We start from the raw sequence: 15,077 nt of genomic DNA, 5'->3' as shown, positions 1-15,077 counted from the left end.
ATACAATATTATGTAAGCATATTATATAATATGATGCAGTTGAATTATAATATGATGGATTTGTATTATATAATATGAAGTAGATGTATTATATAATATGATGAAGGCATCTTGTATCTGGCTGTGTCTTGAGTCTTGTGTCTGTCTGTGTGGTATTAGCGTCCTGAACAACACAGTATCTGGGAAGTGTTGAGTGTGGAGCTGAACAGTCTTCCGGCCCGGCGCTCTCTTCTGGTAATTACTTCCTTACATTTAATACAATAAATACAACTACTGATCATTTTTAGCATTTATTATAAAGAACAAGAAGTGAAGGAAAAGTATACATGGAAAACACTGACCATGAGACAAAACCAACAGTCATTCACATTTGATTAACAAAACAAGGGAAGTAATATATATTAATACACTGGCAGTAATGTATATTAATACAAACCAACAGTCATTCACATCTGATTAACAAAACAAGGGAAGTAATATATATTAATACACTGGCAGTAATGTATATTAATACAAACCAACAGTCATTCACATCTGATTAACAAAACAAGGGAAGTAATGTATATTAATACACTGGCAGTATTTAATACACCTGGGATGTGGGTGAGCTCCATGCCCACCAAAGTATTGTACACTGGAACAAGTAGCAATATACTGGATGAGCCAATGGTAGGAGGACAGTGTCAGCCGGCTGTCAGCCCTCAACATGCGCTGGACCTCTTGAAAGCATGCATGATGTTGTAATTAATACCTGTACTCTTCCGTTATGACACATATCTTTACCCATGTTTTTAGTACTATACGTGATGAAGAAAAACATGAATCAAATAGTTTGTATTACACAAATAACAATATATTTAACAATATATTTCCGCCGTTCAGGTGATCAAACTCCTTGCACCGCACCGCCCACTTGTACCGTTGGCCCGTTGAGGCTCCTTCCTTCCTCGGCTGTCTTCATTGTGCATGCTGAAGGCGTTGATGGTATGGAGTGCGTTGTGTTGAGTACTTGCCCTGTTAAGGGCGTTGATGGTTTGGAGTGCGTTGCGTCAAGTGCTTGTCCTGGGGTGTGGCGGGTCCGGGTCCCGGCGGTCAGGAAGACTGGTCCAGGCACGTAGCGACACCTGCCGAAGAATACAAAGTAACTATTGCTGAATCGTCAGATACAGAATCAGTAAACTGTGACATAACATACATATTGTACAAGGACTTCAATAATATAGCAATAAAAGGCCTATAAACATGGTTATCGTCAGTACAGTACAGTATTACTGTACTAATGTACTGTATATTTTCATGGTTATAAACATGGGCAAATATGTTAATGATGTTGGAATTTTGTTATAAAATTATTAATATTAAGATTTCAGCGGCTGGACTCTTATTCTATTTAGGAGCTATAGCACTCTATATGATGCAGTTGTATTATATAATATGATGCAGGCGTATTATATAATTGGATGCAGGCGTTTTATATAATTTGATGCAGTTGAATTATATAATATGCAGTTGTATTTTACAATATGATGCAGGCGTATTATATAATATGATGCATGCGTATTATATAATATGATGCAGGCATATTATATAATGTGATGCAGGCGTTTTATATAATAAGAAGCAGTTGTATTATATAATATGTAGTTGTATTATATAATAAGATGCAGTTGCATTATATAACAAGATGCAATTGAATTTTAATGACATTATAAAATTAAAAATATGATACATGAGGGATAAATTATGTGTAGGAACTAAATTGATTAAAAATGTATAATATTTACCAAAATTATAATATTTAACATTATAATATGTAATAAAATATTGTACTGCTCGGAGTGCTGGACGCAACACTTACACGTGGCCCACTACCTGACCACTACACGTGACACTTCACTGTTTACTGCTCGGAGTGCTGGACGCAACACTTACACGTGGCCCACTACCTGACCACTACACGTGACACTTCACTGTTTACTGCTCTGAGTACTGGACGCAACGGACTCCAGTACTTCAAAATTTGGAGTGGTCTCCTCCCAGTCGATGTTGGATTTCGGACTCCTCAATCCCGAATTGCATTGCTCTCAATCACCGTGGCGTCTGCCTTGACATGTGCATGGAGCAGCACTTGTTTCGGTTAAGTGCAAGCCACACAGTTTGCCAAGCTCTTTCTATTGTATCGAGCAGAGTTTGCAGTCCATCTTCCTCCCCAGCGATCATGGTGATGTCGTCAGCGAATGCCAAGTAAGTAATTATCAATAAAAGGCACCAAACCGAAAAGGCTATGTAGCACCATCAAATGTACGGGATAATCAGAGGGTGCTAAATATCACCAAGGATGCCAATACGAGAACAGAAACGCATAAGGCGAACGATATCAAAAGTATCTGAGTCGCCAAGAATTCTATCGAGAGACAAGCGACCATGGGGGACAGTCGGAAAACAAGACACACGCTCGTCCTGGAAGTCAGGACATTCAACAAGGATATGCACGACCGTAAGAGGGACAATGCAATGTGGACAATAAGGAGCAGGGCGGCGCTCCATTAAGTGACCATGAGTTAAATGGGTATGACCAATACGTAACCTAGCCAGAGCCGTTTCCCACCGCCGGTTACAGTGGCAGAAGGAAGGCCACTGGGACACACGATTCTTAAGAGTACACAATTTGTTACCAATAACAGAAGACCAACAACTCTGCCAGTGGGCAAGGATGGAGGCATGAATAACTGGGTAAAAGTCGGAATAAGGAATACTTTTACGAGAGATGGGACAAGCGCGGATAGCTTCCTTAGCGGCAGCATCCGCACGCTCATTTAAAGAGACACCAACATGGCTGGGAACCCAGCAAAATGCAACTGACTTAAATTTACTGGAGATAAGAAACAGCCAATGTTGAATCTCGACAACCACCGGGTGGACCCGATTAAAGGACCGGGAAAGCAGGAGACGAAGAGCATAGAGAATAGCATAAGGTTCTGTTGTGAAGATGATATCCTCCGGAGGAAGGCGACACATATAAGTGTGGTCAGGAAAAACAACAGAGCAGCCCACACCGTCAGCAGACTTAGACTCATCGGTGAAGATGGGACAGCGAATGCCAAGCTGGGATACTTCAGGTTCGGGTCAGCCTCCAGGCCAATGTTTATTGTTGTCCTCAGAATGGCTTCGATAGCAATGTTGAACAGAAGGCCGCTTATTGGGCATTCTTGCCTGACCCCGCAGTTGGCTGGGATTTTTCTCATCTGACCATTGATCGTCATTACTCTTGTGTTCTTGGTGGTGAGGCTGTGAGTGACTGCCAGAAAGTCATCTGCCACCATCCGTCAAAGCTGAGATGAGTTAAGTTGGGACGGAACCGAAAGCATTTGTGATATCAAGGAAAGCGATGAATACATCCTGATTGCCAAGTCCTGTCCTTGCCGCATCCAGGTAGTGTTACAGGACGAAGTTGTGTTCGAGGACTCCATCAGTTGGCATGAATCCCTTCTGAACAGGACAAAGCACGTCGTTGTCAATGATTCAGGTTCGTAATCGGGAGGAGAGGCAACCAGTGTATAACTTGTAGATGGTGTGACAGAGAACAATTGGTCTCCAGTTGACGTCAACAGGGTCACCTGCTTTGGGGATGAGTATTGTCCAGGATGACTTTCAAGGACTCTTGGATCTTTTGCTGAAACATATGTTGAGGATCGCTGGGATGACACAGTATCCTGGGTCGGCCGTTTCCAGTGGTGGTAGGTGAGCTTGTCATTTCCCGGAGTGGTATTCTCTGTCCTGGAGAGCCAAATTGCCACTTCTCGTACAGTTAGCTCTCTTGTGTCCATTTCCCTGTGGTCTTCAGGTGGATCTGGGATGGCATTAATTACATCCAGATTTTGTAGAGGGTCTTGGATGCCTAGCATGCGGATGAAGTGCTCCTCTATTTCTTTGAGGATGGGACAGCAGGCACTCTCTTCTGTTATAATGAATCATACTGCTCTCCGCCGATTTCTTCTGTACAAGCATTGGATAGTTGTGCAGTCGTTGACGTCGGTGGTGGTGGATAATGGCTGTCTACCACCTGTTGGTATCTTGAAGTGCTCCTGGATTGCTTTTATCCGCTGAAGGAGGACAGTGAATGCGTCCCAGTCCGGGGGTGTAGGAGCTCTTGTAGAGTGGCCATGTATTCCTCCAGCAGCCATTCTTCTTCAGCCTCATCAGGAGTATTCCTCTCTTGCTGGGGTTGATCTTCCACATCATCGGGGGCACCATCTCCACCGTCATCATCATCGTGGGGTTGAGACTGGTCTTGATGTTCTGTGTTGGAGGCTGGAGATATTAGACTACCTTTATCAGGATCTGGAAGCGGGCTGAGAGAGTGGAGGTGGTAGAGGGAGTGGAGATGGGGGTTAGGTGCTGGGGCAGGTGATGTTGAGTGAAAGGGCTTTCAGGCAATCCGAAATATATTTTCTCCTATGCAAAATCAAGATAAAAAACCACATCTAGTATCGGGCCAATGCGAAAGGGAGATGGAACTTTCACCGATGACAACAAAGAAATGAGCGAGCTACTGAGAAAGCAGTACGACTCTGTTTTCAGTGAGCCATTAAACGCACTAAAGATTGATAACCCAAATGAATTTTTCATGGATATGATACCAACATCAAATCATATATCAGACGACACCCTATCCCCACTGGATTTTGAAGAAGCCATAAACAGTATGCCTATGCACTCTGCACCAGGCCCGGATTCTTGGAACTCCATATTCATCAAGAACTGTAAAAAACCATTATCACAGGCCCTCCACATTCTGTGGAGACAAAGCCTAGATACTGGCGTTATTCCTGATATACCACGTACAAAACTCAGGCAAATCATAACATAGAACGTAAAGGCAATGTAAAGGATCTGGGTGTACTCATGTCAGAAGACCTTACCTTTAAAAAACACAATAAAGTATCCGTCACAACTGCAAGAAAAATGACAGGTTGGATAACAAGAACTTTTCACACTAGAGATGCTATACCGATGATGACACTTTTCAAAACGCTTGTGCTCTCTAGAGTGGAGTACTGCTGCACAATGACAGCCCCTTTCAAAGCTGGAGAAATTGCTGACCTGGAGAGCGTGCAGAGATCCTTTACTGCTAGAATCCACTCAGTAAAACACGTAAACTATTGGGACCGACTAAAGAGCCTAAATCTGTACTCCCTTGAGCGCAGGTGGGAGAGATACATAATAATTTACACGTGGAAAATATTAGAGGGGCTGGTCCCAAACCTGCACACAGAAATAACATCACATGAGACCAGAAGACATGGCAGGATGTGCAGAATACCCCCGTTGAAAAGCGGAGGTGCAACAGGTATTCTGAGAGAGAACTCTATCAACATCAGAGGCCCGAGACTGTTCAACACGGAGACTGTTCAACACGCTTCCGCTACACATAAGGGGCATAACTGGCAATCCCCTCACAGTGTTCAAGAGAGAACTGGATAAGCACCTCCAAAGGATACCTGATCAACCAGGCTGTGACTCATACGTCAGGCTGCGAGCAGCCGCGTCCAATAGCCTGGTTGATCAGTCCAGCAACCAGGAGGCCTGGTCGACGACCGGGCCGCGGGGACGCTAAGTCCTGGAAGCACCTCAAGGTAACCTCAAGGTAAGGTGGGGTGAGGAGGCGAGGGGGTAGGTGTGGACTGGGCTGACTATGGGTGTGGTGGGGAATCAGGTCTGGGTTGTTGGTGGGCTTGCACTTCTTGGGTGAGGTATCTTATTTTCATGGATGTGCAACCCCCTGTTTGTGGAGAAACTTGAAGCGGACTTGGGACACTGGAAAGTGTGGCTAACTTCCTCTTTGGGTTTTCTGGCAAGGAGCTGTCGTTGTGCTACACATGTGTGTCTGGTGGGGTGAAGTCCTAAAACTTAGAGACTGTGCACATTTGGCTCTTCCCTGTTATCTTGATGCCATGTTTCTCATCTAGATGGCGGAACAGTTGCTTGTCCATACAGTTCCTGTAAACACCTTGCCAGTGTGCCTCGGTACATTTGAAGTAGGGGTAGTACATTTTGCTCCCTCTTGGTGGGTGTTGCTGTCATTATCACTGGCTAGGCTGTTACTGTCTTCAGCGGGAGTTATTCCTCCCTCTGTGAAGGAGTTCCCCAATGCGCTGGCAATGGTCGAGAGGTGGAGCTGGAGGGGAGGCGAGTCCAGTGACTGGGTCTCATCGTCAACGAGAGGCGGGTCCGGGAGCTGGGGCACAGAGTCCTAGTTCTGAGGTGTAGGCGACAATCTGAGTGCATCCTCATCAGGCGTGGGCTTCAGCTGAAGTTCGATGAAGGGATGAGAGGTTGGAGTCTCGATGTCTTGGGGTGTGGTGCTCAGGCGCTGCGGTTCGTCGAAGAAGTCGGCATCCAGGTCTGGAGAAGATGGCCTCTGGTCTTGTTGGAGGAGTCTGAAGGTGCGGTAAGAGGCATCTGAAGCAGGCTGGGATAACTCAAATTCTTGGCCAAGTCTCCAGAAGCTGAAGTCGATCCTCCTGGCGCTGCTGAAGTCTTGCCCATCATCGTCTTCTTCCATCTTCTTTCTTTCTTTCTGTATGATATTGGGTGGCAGCCTATGTAAATTAATAAAGGCCAATGAGTTAGGGTCGATGCTGGAGCGAGTGCAACGAGATCCTTGCAGTAGGTGTCAATCTGACTTGGAAAAGGCATAGAAGCCCCCTGTATCAGGACCTCGCTGGGTCCCGCAACAAGAAAGCTTGGCCTGAATGAGTGGGGTTGCGGCATCGTCTGGGCTGTCCTACACCTATATAAAGGTGTAGCAATTGGACTACCTTTGACCGCTTGTAGTCTAGATACTACACCTTGATCTAAGCCAAAAAGTCGAAAAGCAATTCAACTTCCTCAAGCAACTCTGACTCACAAACAAAGATTTCAAGCAGCAAGATGAAAAGAAATATACGATGATTTAGCCTTACCTGACGAACTAGACTTACCTTTCAATCTGAAAGAACTCAGAAGAGTTACAAAGAAAAATAAAAACACAGCTCCAGGTGAGAACAAAATCACTTACAACGTGCTGGCCAAGCCGGGAGAAATGGGTGAAGAAGCCTTCTTGAATCTCATCAACAGAGTATGGGTGATAAGAACTCAACCACTCTTTTGAAATTGCCAAAATAATCAGAGGGCGCTAAATATCACCAAGGATGCCAATACGAGAACAAAAACGCATAAGGCGAACGATATCAAAAGTATCCGAGTCACCAAGAATTCTATCGAGGGACAGGTGACCGCGAGGGGTTGTCGGAAAGCAAGACACACGCTCGTCCTGGAAGTCAGGACATTCAAGAAGGACATGCATGACCATAAGAGGGACAATGCAACTAGGACAATAAGGAGCAGGGCGGCGCTCCATCAAGTGACCATGGGTTAAGCGAGTATGGCCAATACGCAACCTCGCCAGAGCTGTTTCCCACTGCCGGTTATGGTGGAAGGAGGACGGCCACGAGGAAACACAACATTTAAGAGTACGTAGCTTGTTACCAGTAACAGACAACCAAGAAGCCTGCCAACGGGTAAGGACTGAGGAATGGATAACCGGGTAAAAGTCGGAATACGGAATGCCTTTACGAGAGACGGGACAAGAGCGGACAGCTTCCTTGGCGGCAGCATCCGCACGCTCATTTAAAGACACACCAATATGGCTGGGAACCCAACAAAACTCAACCGACTTAAATTTACTGTAAACGAGAAACAGCCAATGCTGGATCTCGACAACTACTGGATGAACCGGATTAAAGGACCCGAGAGCCATGAGGGCACTACGAGAGTCAACAACAACTACAAAGGAAGACTGACAACGAGAAAGCAGGAGACGAAGAGCATAGAGAATAGCATAAAGTTCCGCTGTAAAGATGCTAGTCTCCGGAGGCAAGCAACACATATAAGTGCGATCAGGAAAAACAACAGAGTAGCCAACACCGTCCACTGACTTAGACCCATCGGTGAAGACAGAAACGGAGCGGGAGTGAGAAGAAAAGTGCTCGAGGAAAAGGCGTTTTAGAACCGTAGGAGGGGTAAAAGCTTTAGTGATACGGGTCAAGGATGTACAAAACCGCGGAAGAGGGACCCTCCACGGGGGCAAAGAAGGAACAACACGAGGAGAAACATCAGAAATACGAACGGAAAGAGAATCCTGTAGGCGAGATAACCGGAGAAAAAGAGGGAGGTGGTGAAGAGGAACAGGAACCGCAGGGGTAAAAGTTAAAGCACGACAGAGGCGATAGGAAGGATGTTGCAAGGACCGTGCAAGATAGCGAAGACAGTAGCGATCACGGCGGTCCTGGAGAGACAGGAAGCCAGTGTCAACATACAAGCTAAGGATGGGAGTCGAACGAAAGGCACCAGAACTGAGGCCCAACCCAGTATGGTGCAAAGCATCAAGTCGGCGAAGAGCAGAAGGAGAAGCAGACGAGTAAGCAGGGCAACCATAATCGAGCTTAGACAGGACGAGAGAGGAATGTAAAAGCAAGGAGAGTGCGCCTATCTGCCCCCCAAGAAGTATGGGACAAGACCCGAAGGAGGGTAAGGGCCTTAGAGCACTCAACACGGAGGTAAGAGATATGGGGAGACCAAGAAAGAGGGACGAAGAACAACCCGTTTCTGCGTAAAAGTCATGGCACAAGTCTTAGAAGTAGAGAACTTGAAGCCATGACCTGTGGCCCAAGACGACACGGCATCAATTGCAAGTTGAAGCCGGCGTTGAAGGAGAGGCGAATCATCACCCTGACAGCAAAGGGTAAGATCATCGACATAGAGAGCGGAGAAGACACCAGAAGGAAGAGAGGAAAGAAGACCATTGAGGGCAACCAGAAAAAAAGTAGTGCTCAGAACACTACCCTGGGGTACACCTTCGTATTGCTGAAAAGAGGGAGAGAGAGCAGTACCAAGGCGCACCCGAAAGGAACGACGAGAGAGGAAGCTGCGGAGAAAGAGAGGGAGATGACCACGAAGGCCAAAAGAATGAAGTTGAGATAGGATATGATAACGCCAAGTGGTGTCGTAAGCCTTTTCCAGGTCAAAAAGGACGGCAACAACGGAGGTCTTCGCAGCAAAAGCAGTACGAATATAGACCTCCAAGTTCACCAGGACATCTGTCGTGCTGCGGCACTTGCGGAAACCAAATTGAGAAGGGGAGAGGAGGTGATGGTGTTCCAGGAACCACATCAGACGAACGTTAACCATACGTTCAAAGAGTTTGCAGACACAACTTGTGAGGGCAATAGGGCGAAAGTCCTTAGGGGAAGTACCCAGAGACCCCGGTTTGCGAACAGGGAGGACAACGGCATCGAGCCAGTCCTCAGGGACTGACGACGACTCCCAGATCCGATTATACAGACTCAGTAAATACTGAGACGTGCTCGGAGGGAGATGGCGAAGCATCTCATAATGATTACCATCGGAGCCCGCCGCCGTAGAACCGCAGAGGGCCAGGGCAGAACGAAGTTCAGAGAGAGAGAAGGGATCATTATTGGGAAGTTGAAGACGAGTGCAGAAATCTAAAGGACGAGACTCAAGGACAGGTTTATGAAGAAGGAAAGATTGGGGAAGATGAAGACCAGAGCTAACAGAAGAAAAGTGGGAACCCAGTTCGGAAGCGACCTGCAACGGGTCCGCCACAAGAGTATCATGGAGGTGAAGGACCGGTGAAACATCGGGAACGAATTTACCCGCTATCTTGCGGATACGCTTCCAGATCTGGGCCAGAGTGGTTTCGGACGTAATTGTTGAGACATAAGATGCCCAACATTCACGTTTAGCCGTACGGATGGCCCTACGGGCCACCGCACTCGCTTTCCGAAAGAAAAGAAAAGAATCGGTCGTCTGCCTACGGCGGTGCCTCTTCCAGGCCGCACGCTTACAGCGGACAGCCCGAGCACAGTCCGCATTCCACCAGGGAACGCACTTCCGTGGACCCCGGGAGGAAGAGCAAGGGATAGAGCGGAGGGCAGCATTGAAGACAGTGTCATGAAAAAGGAGGAGAGCGCGAGAGAGAGGCAGAAGGGAGAGGTCAGAGAGAGTAGCACTGAGGGAAAATAGGGTCCAGTCCGCCTTAGCAAACTGCCACCTAGGGAAAGAGAGGGAAGGGCGAAAAGAGAAAAAGGAAACAAGGATGGGGAAATGATCACTTCCATGGAGGTCATCAAGAACCTGCCATGTGAAATCTAAGTAAAGAGAAGAAGAGCAGAGAGAAAGATCAAGACAAGAAAGGGTGCGAGTCCGAGAGTCCAAATAAGTGGGCTCACCAGAATTCAGAAGAGAGGAGAAACGGCTCAAGAAGGCGACCCCGGGTATTCGTCAGAACGTCACCCCAAAGAGAATGACGACAATTGAAGTCACCCAGCAGGAGCACAGGCTCCAGCAAGGAGTCTAGGAGGTGTTTCAAATCAGGAAGAGAAAGCGGGACACTCGGGGGAAGATAAATGGAACAAACAGTGTACCATTTCCCCACAAAGACACGAGCAGCAGAACAATGGAGAGGTGAAGAAAAAAGTAAAGGAACAAAGGGAACATCAGCACGAATTAAAAGAGCAGAAGAATTAGAAGCCCCAGCAACAGCTGGGGGGGGGGGAGAGAAAGGAATAGCCACGAAAACGACCAGGACGAGCACCAAGCATCGGCTCCTGGAGACAGACACAAAGGGGCAAAAACCGCGAAATCAGAAGTTGGAGTTCGAGGAAATTGGCGTAATAACCTCGAACGTTCCATTGAAGAATGGACAACGACGAGAAGAGAAAGGACAAAAACAGAGAACAAGGAAGAAACAAAGGCGAAAGAGCAACAGAGCACGTTAAAGAATATCAGGGTCAGCAAAGTCAGGGTTAGGGGGCATGGGTAAACTGAGCAAAGACGGAGGGAAGGAAACGGGAGAACAGATCAGAGGCGGGCGGGCGGGGTCCGGAGGAGGAGACAACGGAGAGGAGCAGGCAAGGACAGCAGCAGGAAGAGGAGGGGCAGAAAGAGAGGAGCGTACCTCAGCAAGGGCAGCAACTGAGAGGGAAGCGGGGGCTAAAGAAACCTCCATAGCAGGAACAGGGGGTGCAACCACCGAAATGGGAGGGGAAGGAGCGAGAGAGGCAGAAGTAGGGGCCGAGGAAGAAAGCGAAACCTTCTTACCCGCCGGGGAGGAGGAAGGAGAGGAGCCAGGTTTACGCTTCTGACGTAAAGAGACAGGTGTCCCAGCAACCACGTACTGGGCAACGGATTCTAGCGTCTCAACAGGAGAAGCTGAACGAGAGCACACATGACGGCCATTTGGAGAGCGATGAACATCAGCCCGCACCGACAGGCGGCGGGGAGAGTCAAGAGACGGAGGGGAAGGATGGGAAGGAGGAACGGAGGGAGACGAGGAAGAAGACACAGGAGACACGACAGACCGGGTAGAAGGAAGGGGAACCCCAGACAGAGGACCAGGAGGAGGATCCTTCGGGAGAGAACCCAAAGGAACAGAGGAGGGGGCAGTGGGCGCATCAGGGTCCAAGGCCCGGAAACGGTTGTGAGTCTGAGGAAGGCGGGAAGGACGAGGAGAGGAAGAGCGCAACACGCGATCATAAGAGATATTAGCATAAGGCGGGAGCCGGCGAACCTGGCATCTCGCCTCAGGAAAAGATAAACGCTCCCGGTGCTTCAAGTTGAGGACGGCTGCCTCAAGCTTGTAATGGACACACGCACGGGAGAAGGTAGGATGGGCCTCACCGCAGTTGAGGCAACGAGCCTGGGGAGAAGTGCACTCCGACTTAGAGTGACCTTCGCCACCACACAAAGGACAGAGAGAGACAGTCCCGGAGCAGTGGAGGGCACCATGCCCAAACCTCCAGCACTTGTTGCAGAGCCGAGGAGAAGGAATGTACTCCTGGACAGAGCACCTGGCACCAGCAAGAATGACAGAGGGTAGAAGGGTCCTACCATCAAAGGTAATCTTCACAACCTGGAGGGGTTGACGGCGACTACCACGAGGGGGACGAGTAAACGTGTCCACCTGGAGAATAGAATGGCCCTGGGCAGCAAGGATATGTCGAATATCGTCGTGGCAGTCGCGCAGGTCCCGAACACCGGTCGCAACATGGGGCGGGAGCAAAATAGTGCCAACACTGGCATTCAACTGAGCGTTCTTCGAGACCCGAATAGGGGTCTCGCCAAGGCAGGATAAAGCAGCCAAGCGGGAAGCAGCATCCTGAGAAGGAGCAGCAACGACACGTGTACCGAGACGAGTGGGGTTGAAAGTAATGGAGGCATCCACGGAATCAACGAGATGTCGATGGAGGGAGAAATCGTCAAGAGGCGCAGAATCAAGAGGGAGGAGATCAAAATATTTGGCCCACGAAGCGGAACCAAACAAGGCTTGATAGGTAGCAGAACTGGAAGGAATCGAGCGAGGGCGGCCGTGACGAGGACGGCGGTGAGAACCCCCAGAGAGAGAGGGGTTAAAAGGCGCAGTAGTTACAACTAGAGAAGGAGCCGCGCCAGGGGACGAGGTAGTCACCACTGGGGGCTTGGGGCTCGACCCAACCACAGAGGAGGGAGGGGAGCCAGGGGAAGGAGTCAGAGAGGCCAAAGGAGGAGCAAGGTCGGGGCCCAATGCAGCGGAGGCTACAGAGCCCGGTCTTCCAACACGGACCGACTCGGGGGCTTGGTCGCCCACCCCACGAGCCAGAGAAGGTAAACCAAAAGAAGCCGAAACAGGGGTCATCATCATTACGAAAAGAAGAATTCATTCACGAATGTGCACCCACACCCACCACGGAGCCACAATTAGAGGCAGGACACCCAACAAGAAGCTATCGCCGATCTTGCCGGGGCCTCCTAGGGGTGCGTCGTGAGTATACGCCCCACAAACGCCACCTTAAGACACCGACAGTCCGTCGAGATCGGGTTCAGTGACGAAAGGGGATTGACAATAAAAGGTTTCCCTCGCTCTCGACGTCGGGTACTACAGTTCTACGGGTGCAAGAGTATGCCTCCTCAAGCACCCGGGCGTCAAAATAGAAGAAGTCCAAGGGAAGAACCAGAACAAGCAAAAGGTCGGCAGGAAACGGCAAGCAGATAGGAGAAGAGGGGGGAGAAAAACGAAACAGAAGGAAAAGGAAAAGGTGCCCAGCAGAATTGGAGAGGACGGCAGCAGGAGCACAAGGCTAGAAAAGGACAGAGGACTGTCCCAAGGAGCATCACACTCCGGCAGCCGCCCACTAAGCCCCCACACGGCGACAACGAGCTGAGCGGGGAGGGGGTTGCTTACATAAGAGGTGTTGGAACCACAGAATGCCTTGCCTCCCTTCTGGATCAAATCAATGACAAACCAGGAATCCTTATTTTTCTGGACTTCCTTCGGATGATTAATCCTTCAAGCTAGCCAGTGCTCCAGCTACACTGTGCTGCCTTGTGGATAAGGAAATCAAAGGACACGGTCTTGCCTTTGCTAAAGGACTCTGCTTTGCAGAGAAGTTAAAGTCAAGTTCAAAGCAAAAACATCCTCCTCAAAGAGGCTGGAAAATGGAACTCCGCAGGGAGGAATACTAAGCCCCTTCCTCTTCAACTGTCTCATGGAACAATTCATGAAGCTCAAGTTACCAAAAGCCAAATTGCTTAACTATGCAGACGACTTTGTGGTCATCATCATTGGCAAAGACACCAGGAACCATGCACAAAAATGCCTAGACATCAATAGCAGGGAAGCGGAACACATGGCAATAAAAATAAACAGCAATAAAACCAAAGTAATGGCCGTTAAAATGAGAACTCAAGACATCAGACTCGCAATACAAGGACTTGAAATTGAGTGGGTTACCTCTTTTCAATACCTTGGAGTCATATTAGACAGCCAGTTGAAATTCACTTGAGAAATTGAATATCATCAGGAACGTTGTAAAGCCAGAAAATCAGCTTTGCATTCCCTGACCAGTCTTAGAGAGGGTGCATCTCTACCAGTACTCAAAATGTACTATGTTCAAGCAGTTAGGTCACTCAATGACTATGCTGCTCCTGCTCTTACATCCCGCAGTGATAACCAATGGGAGAAACTGGAAATGTCTGAAAATGATGCTCTCAGAACAATGCTGGGAGCACCTATATGGACGCGTCGAGAGAATCTAAAAATGAAAACCAACTTACCAGCATTAGAAAACTGGATCAAACAAAGAATAACCACCATAACAGCAAAAATTGTTGGAACCACCGCGACTGTCTATCAAAAATAGCATACACAGATCGCTTCACAGAAACCTTCAATATAGAACAGGTGCATGGAAGGATAATCTGTTCAAGATTCTACAGAAAGTGGACTTGAAACGGACCATTAACAAAGGGGAAGATAGACCATATCAACACTTTCGGCAGCCTCCTTCATGGGGAGAATCGAGTCTAAAGATAATAATTGAAAGATTACCAGTTAAAAACTCAGTATGTGACCTGCAGAGGCTCAAAGCAGTCATACAACAAAAAGTGGAAACCATCTCAAGACCTACAACGACTCACATCTTCACAGATGGATCAGTTGATCAAGAAAGAGGTTCTGCTGGGACAGCAGTTTACACAACCATCCATGAAGCTTACTGGAGCATGAATAGTGGGTGCTCATCATTGTAAACAGAATTATATGCCCTGAAGGAAGCGATAAATTATGCAATTGAGAATAATTTACATGATGTCATCATTCATACCGACTCTAAATCTTCGCATCAGGCATTGTTATCCAGCCAGCACAGAGATAATATACAACTCATCACTGAAATCCTACATATAGGAAAAGCAGCACACACTCTACAGTTGTCAATCACCTTAAATTGGATACCAAGTCACATTGGCATAGATGGTAATGAAAAAGCAGACTCACTAGCAAAAACTGCCACTGCTCTACCTGTTGTACAGGTTCAAATACCTCCAAGTTTTTCACAGATTAAGGAACAATCAAGAAAAAAATAGTCGCCACAGAGCCAAAGTAGCGGAAGGAAGATCCTCTGCGATATGGTATGAACAAGCCACTGGGTACTACTCTTTTAGACCTGACAAAAATATATCCAGAGACATTGCAGTAG

The 15,077-nt window shown here is 47.8% G+C and overlaps 1 long non-coding RNA gene across 1 annotated transcript in view; it reads right to left on the bottom strand.

Moving 5' to 3' along the window:
* Positions 1–274: 274 nt before the first annotated feature.
* LOC123764813 (uncharacterized) overlaps positions 275–15,077 on the bottom strand; it is a 108,183-nt gene continuing 93,380 nt past the window's right edge. Inside the window, exon 3 of the long non-coding RNA XR_011222357.1 lies at positions 275–1,124. This is a non-coding gene — a long non-coding RNA (uncharacterized lncRNA). The remainder of the gene's footprint in view (positions 1,125–15,077) is intronic.

Source organism: Procambarus clarkii, chromosome 48 (genome assembly GCF_040958095.1).
Source record: "Procambarus clarkii isolate CNS0578487 chromosome 48, FALCON_Pclarkii_2.0, whole genome shotgun sequence".
Lineage (NCBI taxonomy): Eukaryota > Metazoa > Arthropoda > Malacostraca > Decapoda > Cambaridae > Procambarus > Procambarus clarkii.
Note: the sequence above shows the minus strand (reverse complement) of the source record. Positions and strands in the feature narration are given on the sequence as shown.